Here is a 6,000-nt window from a genome sequence, read left to right on the forward strand (position 1 = left end):
TAAAAATGCAGCCTAGGCCTACACAGACATCAGTCTCTCCGTCGGTATCAATTCACAGACCATCACAGAGCATTTGCTTTGTGATGTCAGGGCACGGTTGCCACGTGGTCGTGGTGACATCCGAGGTTGTCTTGGTGCACGGAAGGCCTCAGGGGTGTCAGAGCAGCTCTTGAACTTGCTCAGCACAGGAGCTTTTGTCCTGCGCTTGAGTCTTTTGTCAGTGGGCAGCTGAACACGGAGAGTAGCCTTGCTGTTCTTTAGTGTTAGAGTTTGCAAACTTGCACAGCAGCTGCCACAATGATTGGGCAGCTTGCCGGTGTAGTTTTCTCTGTTTATGGAGTCGGATATTCCTGCTATTTCCTGACACAGCTGGCACGTAAGTAGAGGTTTCCCCTGGGTGTCACCTAACCTGGCTTTTGTTATGTCTTCCTGCTCTTTCTTAGTGACTGAGTTGATTTGGAAACAGAAAGGCCATTTGGATGCCGCTTGGGTGAAGCGCTGTCAACACGTTCAGCTCAAAAGGGGGTGTCTGTAGCCAGGGCTGTGCGGGCAGCATTTGCAAGGGAGCCTGCAGGGGTTGTGTTCCCTCCATGAGAGAGTGTGTGGCAGCAGAGTCTGTCATTTCCTCCCTTTGCTGGGTCAAGCGGGACAACTTTGAAAATGTGGACTGGGAGGCCTTCTTGGAAGGTGCTGTAAAAATGCTCTGGTTGTCTCCAGCGTTCTCAAAAAATCTGTTTCATTTTCCCTTGCCCACTGCAGGTCACCTGAGCCGAGTGTTCAGAGGTTCTGATCCTGAGGTGAGTAAGAAAGGAACATTTGATGTTCCTGGCGTTTAAGAATTGTGCAGCAAGCTGCCAGCTTGGCCTGTGGCAGTAGAGTGCAGAGGACCAGATGAGCAGGCTGCAAGAAAATCCATTTCCATGTCTGCAGCAGCAAGAGCAAAGGCGTCACTGGCTTTTTCCTAATTTTCCATTTCCTCATTTTCCATTGCAGAGCTTTAAAAGAGCTAAAAGCCCAGTTTTGCAGGGAGAAAGTTGCCCCCACATAGTAGCCAAGGGGGGAAAATCTAATTCAGAGCAATTGGCAGCACAGTTGAATCAGCCTATTTGAATTTAGTCTGAGTGACTTAGAATCCCATTGCTCTTAAGGTCGATGATTTGTGCTTAGTACAGCCGGTTTGAGGGCTGAAGAGAAGGAAGCTTATAAATGAGCCTGTATCTCACCGTCCTCTCTGTCCACAGATCACAGAAGCAAGAGCAGACTCTCCTCTGGCTCCCTCGGCTCCTGCAGAAGAGGCCAACGAGGAGCCAAATGACCACAGGCCTCCAGCAGCGGTCACACCACAGCTGGAACTTTCCCAGACAGTAAGTGCCACTTCTGGAGGGTGCTGTCTTTAGTGCAAGGCAGAGGTGCAAGTTTCTGCCCAGCCAGCTCTCGCTGCTGCTGGCTGAGGGTGCTGAGTGCTGCAGTGCTGCCAGGACCTAGGGTCTCCCCCCAGCCAGTGACAGCTGGGCAATGGGCTTTGATCTGCCACGTTGAGTCACCAATGGGCTGGTGCTCTGCGTGAGCATCTGGTTCAGTGAAGCTCTATGTCTTGGCTTCTGCAGAGCTATAGCCCAAGGGCGCACAGGTTCCTTCTGGAAGTCAAGAGATTTTGTTTGTTTGTTTGTTTTCCTACTTGGGACACCTGTGTTTGGCTTTTGGAAGGTTTCTGTAGTTTTCTCGAGTCGTTCGTCACTTCTACAGAGTCTTTTGGGCACTCCAGCTGTGCCCAGTTTGGGGGCCCTGGGAAGCTGAACGTCATGGAGGGGCTGGAGTGTGTCCAGAGAAGGACAAGGGAGCTGGGGAAGGGTGTGGAGGACAAGCCCAGGGAGGAGGTGCTGAGGGAGCTTTAGCATGTTATTAGAGTCTCATTATTGACTTTGACCTTCCCCTCACTGTCTCCAAGTCCATAGTTACTGAACGACGTGGCATTTTCCCTTCTGTTTTTGTTCGTTTTTTTTGTTTGGTAAGTGCAGAATCCCTGTTCTTCTATTTTTCCATCATGGCTCTTTAGGTCAAGTTTTGCTGCCCTTTTCCAGTGTTGGAAACGGTTCTGTTAGAAGTTAATTTGTAATGTCGCAGGTCTTGGAGATGCAGCATTTTTGCATGAGAATATGTAATTTGCGGCAGGGATGTTTGTGAAGATTGAACAGTTGTTTGGCTGAGGCAGCCAGTTGGGCTTGCTCATCACTTTCAGGTTAACTGGTGCCGTGCCTTTTGGCATCCCAGGGCATTTGTATGTGTTGGTTTTAGGAACTGAGCAGGAAATCAATGTCCTGGCATTCCAGCTTGTCTTCAGAGATCACAGGCACTGGGATGGGGCTGTTCTTAATTTCTGATTCCAGCCACTTCAGCACCATCAGCGTAGTCATTTCCAAGAGAAGAACTTGCCCGAGCACAGATGCACAAGGAGTGTGGTTCCCAGTGCAGTGCTCTGGTTCTCATCACATTCCATAATGCCCTGCACATTCTATCTGTCCGTCTATCCATCTCTCCACCTTTCCATCTATCTAACATCTACACAATTGCATCTTCCCGGCTCTGGTGCAAAGCAGTTGGAGCTGCAAAGCTCACCTAAAGGCATCCCTTTCAAAAGAAGAGGAGAGACATGTTCCGTGGACCGATTCTGAGCAGGCAGAGATGTTTCCTGCTGTAGACATGGGGTTTCTTTCCCCTCAGAGTCCTTTTCCTCCTCCAGCCTCTTCTTCCCTAAAGCGCTCAGTTAATTCTTGCAATTTCTGCCTGTGCGAGCGAGGTGGAATAATTCCATGTTTTAGGTGGTGTTTGGTGACTCTGGTCATACATGCATTCCGTGGGTCATTGTTTCCTTCATTGGCATCCTCAGGGGTGTGTAAGTTAATTTGCTGGTGGGGCCTTATGAGGGTCTCTGTCACTGCCGGTCAGAATTCTCAGTTGAGAAAAGGGGGAGAATAAAGACCTTGGTCCTCCTCCATAGACTGAGGTGGCTGTAGAGGCTCTGTGACGTCCATCAGAGGATCTTTGCACACATCCTTATCTCCTGAATGAGCAGGATTTCTGACAAGAGTGTAGATGTCAGAAAGGCAGGAATGGCGGCGCAGGCCTGAAGAGAACATGAACTCCAGAAGTGTCTCTCACAAGCAGTGAGCTGGCAGAGGAAGCCACCTGCAGAGCCAGGATGGAGCTGTGGGACAGGGCTGGGTGTCAGTCACAAGAGAAAGACAAAGAGGACACAGCAGAAGTGGAGGGATGCCCTCACCAGAGCCTTGAGAAATGCCACACTTTTCCTCTCATCTGCCTGAGAGGCTGTTGGAGCGTCAGCCCCGTATGGAGCCTGATTATCTTGCCAGTTTCACTTGGGAATCTGTGCCTCCCCATGGGCAGAGAATGAGCCAGGAGAACAGCAGCACAGTGCTTTGGGAATGTGTGAGCCCATCAGTCATGGAGTCTTGGCCCACAGATGTTGTATGGGAAGTTGAAAGCCATCTTCTCTTGCTTTCTGTGCAGCTCCTGCCAGACAACAGACATGAGCAGACTGCGCTCTCAGAGATGCCGTGCCAGACTCAGGGAGAGCTGTTGCCAGCCCAAGAGCAGGAAGAGCAGCTCAGGCAGCAGGTGGAAGAGCCACAGGAGAATGAAGAGGTAAGCCTGGCTCTGCAGATGACAGAGTGAAGGGCAGGAAGAGGGGCATAAAACAGAGCTCTTGGGACTGAGGAGACCAGGAGTCCCAGAGGCACAGAAAGCACTGAGCCTTGTCACGTGCAGAGATCAGCACTGGGAAAGGAGGCTGGCAGTGGAAGCAGAGGTGGGCAGGGACACAGAAAGAAGTGGCTGAATGAATGTGATTTTGAGGCTGAAAGAGGAAAAAGCTGAGCCTGATGGCAGCTCCCTGTCACTTGCTCTGCGTTTGTGTGTGCAGAATATCAAGGCAGGGCCACAAGCAGAGCTGCCTGAAGCTCAGAGTGACATCAAGGCAGTGAAGAGGAGGAACATAGAAGACATGGTGGAGATTCATCCTCAAGAGGAGATGAATCTCCATCAGCAGAGGGGACATCAACAACCTCAGGTGAGTGAGAGAGGTGAAGCTACTCCAATGAGGAAACATCCTCTCTCACTTTATTTTCAGAATGACAAGGAACAGCTGCAAGCAGGGCTGCAGGAAATGGAGGCTAGGATCAAGGCAAAAGAGAAGAGGATGGAGCAAGAAATGGAAACAATGAGAGACATACTCAATGCCCTCCGTCAAAGTCTTCAAAAGCAAGTGAGTGAAACAGCAATAACTGCCACAGTCACCAAGCTGGTGCTTTCTGCCCTTCTTGCCTTTCCACTGCAGAGCAGCAGGCAAGTGGGGTGATGCCTCTGAGGGCCATCCTGCTGTAGTGTCTGTGGCAGCCATTCTAAAGGACATTTCCTGGTATCTTGGATCTCAACTGCTGCCCTGGACAATGGAAGTAGTCCTTTGGCCTTTTGGCCAGCAGTCATCCAAACTGACTCCTGCTGGCCTCTTCTCGCTCTCCTCGTTTCTTGTGGTGTTCTAACAGTGGAACGTGGTGCCCAAGATGGAGGATGGAAACAAGCTGTCTGTAGCCCTTGTAAATCTCTTCTTTCCCTTTGCTCACAGCTGATGACTCTTGGCTAACAGGGACAAGCTGTAGCCTCTGACTGCTTTGTTCTCTTTGACTCGAGGTGGAAGTGTTGACATCTGGCCAGGCAGCCTGCAAAGGCCTCCTGCAAATGACTGAGAAGGAGGAGCCCCAGGATCGGTGTGAGCCACAGGAAGTGCCTCCACCAGAAATGCTGCCGGTTGAGAATGACCTGAATGTGGTGGAGGACAAGAGCACTCCGTGGGGGGAGGTAGAACATTTGAACCGGGAGCTGCAAGTGTGTCTGCAGCCCTTGGAGGGGGAAAAGAGGGAGGAAGTGGAATATGGTCCTTGGGAGGAAGTGGAATATGGTCCTTGTGGCAGTCGTCCTTCAGAAAATCCCTGAAAATGGAAGATGAATCTGGCCATGAACTCCAGTAAAACCAGTCTTTGGCTTTGGCCCATCCAGTCAAAGGGAAGTGGACGAGCAAAAAATCCATTTTAAGAGCCCTGCGTGTGGCAGGCTGACAGCATCTTCCTAAGGGCTTGCATTTGGAACGGCATCTCAGGGTCATCTCCGCCAGCCACGTTTCTGAACCAAACTCATTTCTTCTCCCAGATCTACACAGGCTCTTGCACCAAACCTGCTGCAGCAGGAGCATTGTGTCAAAGAGCCTTTGCTCCCCAAGCCGAGAAGGTGAGCCCGGGCAGTCGGTTCATCTGCAGCGCTGACACAGCTGCTGCTCAGCAACAGCAGATCGAGGAGGACTCCCTGGAGCTACTGAGTACGTCTTGTGTATTTCTTGTCTGAGGGACGGTGTCTTGTGTGCACGTGGCAGCGTAGCTGGACCAAGTGGTCCTCCTCAGTCTGATATCACAGGGACAGTTAGGATTCCCCATAGGAACTTGTGTAGAAAATCAGTCTCTGCTGGCCATCTGTGCTTCAGAGCTGTCTGTCTGTCTGTCTGTCTGCTTGTTGTTGTTGCTGTTAGCCAGCGGACCACAAAGGGTTCAGAGCCCCACGCAACGGGGCTGCCTTTTTAGGTGTCTCCTGGAAGCTGGGATCTCTGCTTGAAAGTCAGCATCTTGAATTTTGTTTTCCTCAGGGACAGTTGTCAGCACGGGAAATTCCACGGAAAAATAAAGCAAAATCAAAATTATCAGCTGCAGGTGAGTCCGACCACAAAACCATGGGCCAGGTGTTTTCCTGGTGGAGTATCTATCAGGTCTGAAGTCAGGCCAGCTGCAAACGGGTTCAGACACTGAGGCTAGACTGTCCCATCTCTCAGTACCAGTCAGAATTTGTGAGCCTGGCCAGAAGGCGTTATCAAAGACATCTCCACACTGCCAAGGTCTTGCCTGCAGTAGGCAACAGGACCTGGTAGATCTCCTGGTC

This window comes from Chamaea fasciata, unplaced genomic scaffold, assembly GCF_029207755.1.
Source record: "Chamaea fasciata isolate MVZ Bird 193981 ecotype frontalis unplaced genomic scaffold, bChaFas1.0.hap1 SCAF_4, whole genome shotgun sequence".
In the NCBI taxonomy this organism is placed as follows: Eukaryota; Metazoa; Chordata; class Aves; order Passeriformes; family Sylviidae; genus Chamaea; species Chamaea fasciata.